This window comes from Dermacentor silvarum, chromosome 1 (assembly GCF_013339745.2).
Source record: "Dermacentor silvarum isolate Dsil-2018 chromosome 1, BIME_Dsil_1.4, whole genome shotgun sequence".
NCBI classification, from domain to species: domain Eukaryota; kingdom Metazoa; phylum Arthropoda; class Arachnida; order Ixodida; family Ixodidae; genus Dermacentor; species Dermacentor silvarum.
This window is the reverse complement of record NC_051154.1, coordinates 271277464-271281155: the sequence shown is the minus strand read 5'-3', so window position 1 is coordinate 271281155 and position 3692 is coordinate 271277464.

Here is a 3692-nt window from a genome sequence, read left to right as displayed (position 1 = left end):
ACGCATTGAATCTCCCGGTACGAGGCGCTAACATATAGAAGACTGGGAAACACAACAACCATGATGATCACATTCCTGGAAAAGCAGTACCATATTATCACGAGCCTCTAGAAGTAGACTTGAAGGTTTAATAACCCGTAGAGCAGCTGGCTCTCGGAAGACGCGACCGTCGGGGCTGGCTCGAGCAGAGAAGGGGGCGCGCGGTCTTCTTTCTTCTCTTGGGCTCGACCCACTCTTGCCCTCGACCCACTACCTACAGGTGGCAATATTACCTCGAATTTTCCGGCCTCCTCCTGTGGCGCTACCTCTACAAGAGGACGTGCCACATTGCCGAACGTGCAACGAGAGAGGCCACAGCGAGGACATCTGCCCCCCCTCCCCCCACAACCAAGTGCAGGGAGTGCGGCACATCGCTAGCAACGGAGTAGCATGAGTGCCACCCTCGTGCTCTCTGTGCAGCGGGAATCACCCGACGGCAGCCAAACCTGCCCCAAAAGATTCCTGCCACCCGTCAACCGCAGCAGGCCCTGATAGCAGGCTCCTCGTCTCGGAGGCCACGTGGCGAGCGCTCAGTATGCCGCAAGTCGTGATCCCCGAAACGACGCGGAGCTGTCCTGGAGAGAAGCAATTCCATGCCGCGTTCCGGTTCCAGGCGCAGGACCTCATCGCACCGACGGGCGCCATCCCATGGCAGGACCTCGAGCCGTGGACGTTCCGCAAGTGGCAGGAGGAGAAGCAAGGGAGCAGCGGAAGTCACGCAGCAGGTGAGCTGGGCATATAGGTTGTTTCTCCCAAGGCTCATCCCCCCCCCCCTGTTGACACAGAGCTGGAGCAGGCACACGCCTACATTAGGCGTCTCACTGAAGAGAACGCTACACTCAAAGCAGAAATAGCTAACGTACACGCAGAGTTCGTAGCCCTTAAATATGAATTGTGAGGAAGAAATAGCACTACCCCTACACAAGACAGCCCGAATCGTTCCTGTATTTAAGAAAGGAGACCGTCTTCGGGTACAAAATTATCGTCCTATTCAATAATATCGTCCTATTGTAAATTTTTATTATTTATTTTATTTATTTATTATTCATACTGTCAGCACAAGCCAAGACAGGAGTTGCGGTTACATTGCTGTCATTTACAACTAGACATAGTGCATGTTTGAATAATTCAATAGAAAGCAATCAAGATAGGATAGGAAGGCACGACATAGAAACAAATATGAAGCAATAACAACATTAGTCACAATTAACAAGTTACACCACCATATGGTCTAACAAGAAGTAATGCACCAAACAACTACAACCGACAAACAGCTAACAAAAAAACGTATTCTCAACCGTTTACAATAATTGGTAACAGCCTTAACAAAAGATTGTAAATCAGTACACTCTACTATATCTTGTGGCAAGTTGTTCCAATCGTCTATGCTTCGAACCAAGAACGAATTTTTGAATGATTCGGTTCCATAATAAGTGGCCTAATATGTTTTGAATGCTTTGTTCTGGGGGTTAGCAGGTGTCTCTAATGTGATGTGTTTTTCAAGGTCTACTTTATAGTCTCCGCTTAATACGTGAAAGAAAAATGTCAGCCTGTTAAGCTGCATTTTCTGCTTGACAGTCATGAAGCGAACTCTATTTCTAAGTTCGGTGACGGACTGGGTTCTAGCGTATGTGTTAAAATAAACCTCAAGGCCTTGTTTTGTACACGCTCACATTTTAGTGTGTTTTGTTGAGTGTACGGCTCCCAAACATGACTTGCATAAGTCAGTACAGGGAGTACAGTCATTTTGTAGGCCATTGTTTTTACCTCTGGGGTGGCGTCGTGAAGTTTCGTCTTAATGACCAAAGTTTACGCATAGGCCTTATTGCAGATGTTGTCGACATGTACCGACCAGTTCAAGTCATGTGTGAGATGAATCCCTAGGTATTTAAATTCCTTAACCTCAGCTAATTCGGCTCCGTTAATGCTGTAGGGGAAAATTAAAGGATCTTTTTTACGCGTCATACGCATACAAACAGTTTTTGATGTATTCAGCTCCATTTTCCACTCGTCACACCAGTGAGTGACTTTTTGTAAATGTTTACTAAGCTCCTGTTGGTCATTAGGAGTGCATATTTTAGCATATACAATGGTGTCATCTGCATAATGTTTGATGGCTATTTGTGGCGAAAAACCTGCTCCCATATCGCTAATATAAATGGAAAAAAGTAAAGGGCCTATAACAGATCCTTGCGGCACACCCGATCGAACTGATTTATTGGTACTGCAAACAGAATTTAATGAAACAAATTGTTCCCTTTCTGACAAATAAGCCTCAATCCATTTTAATAGCTGAGTGTTACCTAAGAAACAAGACAGCTTCATAAGCAGCTTTCTGTGGGATATTCTGTCGAATGCCTTGCGGAAATCGATAAAGATAATATCTATTTGACCCCTTCCATCAATACATTGACCGATTTCATGTGTAACCTCAGTGAGAATAGTGAACGTGGAGTACCCTCGACGAAAACCATGCTGGTTTTTACCCAAAATGTCGTTTTCTTCCACAAATTCAGTTAGGTGGGTGGTTAAGATATGCTCTAGCGTTTTGCAAGATGTACTTGTCAAAGAGATTGGTCGGTAATTAGCGACATCATGTTTTGAACCCTGTTTGTGAATCGGTAGTACTTTAGCCGCCTCCAGTCTCTCGGAACGTCGCCAGATTCTAGAGATTTAGTATAGATATCCGAAAGAAAACATGAGCACCACTCGGCGTATCTCTTTAAAAAAGCGTTGGGAATTGATCAGGGCCAGGGCATTTTTTCTCATCTAGTTTAAGGAGCAGGTTCAAAATGCCGTCTAGTCTAATAGTTGGTTCAGATATACACTGCTTAATGGAATGCAGTGTTTGAGGTGTAGAACCGTCATCCCACGTGAAAACTGATTCGAAATATTCATTGAAGAGGCAAGCCATTTCAGAGCGGTTCGTGATAGACTTATTTTCACTTGTCAGAAATTGAATGCCGGAGTTGGGCCCTGAAATATACCTCCAGAATTTTTCCGGAGAGGTTTTAATAAAATTGGTAAGTGTTTCATTCATGTAACAATGTTTCGCTTTAATAATTTCCATTTTAAGTTCCTGTGAAACCAAATGAATACAATGCCGTGTTCTTGTAGAGAATAATTTTTTAGACCTCATTCGTTTCAGAAGACGCTTTTTATGAATTATTTTCCGTGTAATCCATGGGTTTTTTCTGTTAACTTTCTTGAGGCGCTTGGGAAGAAACAGTTCTATTGATTCCAATACCACACTTTTAAACTTCTCCCAAGCATCGTTCACTGACGTAGTATTTAGCGAAATAAAATGGCTGAAATCATCATAACCTTCCTCTAAATGGTCCAATACTGCAACATCATCTGCTTTAGAGAAATCAGACACTAGCAAAGTTTTATTCTTTTCTGTTCGGTTATATGTGCTAATCACCATTTTGTGGTCAGAAATCCCTTCTAAGACTTCACACCAGTACTTGGATTGTGTGACAGATCTGCTCAAAACACCAAATCAAGTAGTGATTCTCCTAATTAGTAGGTTCGTGTGGGCATAGTTACTATTTGTGTTAAGTCAAGGGAAAAAGCCAGATTCAGAGAACGCTAGACATGGCCTGATCATTTTGTCCTTCCCGATAATATACCCAGTCAATATGTGGTAAATT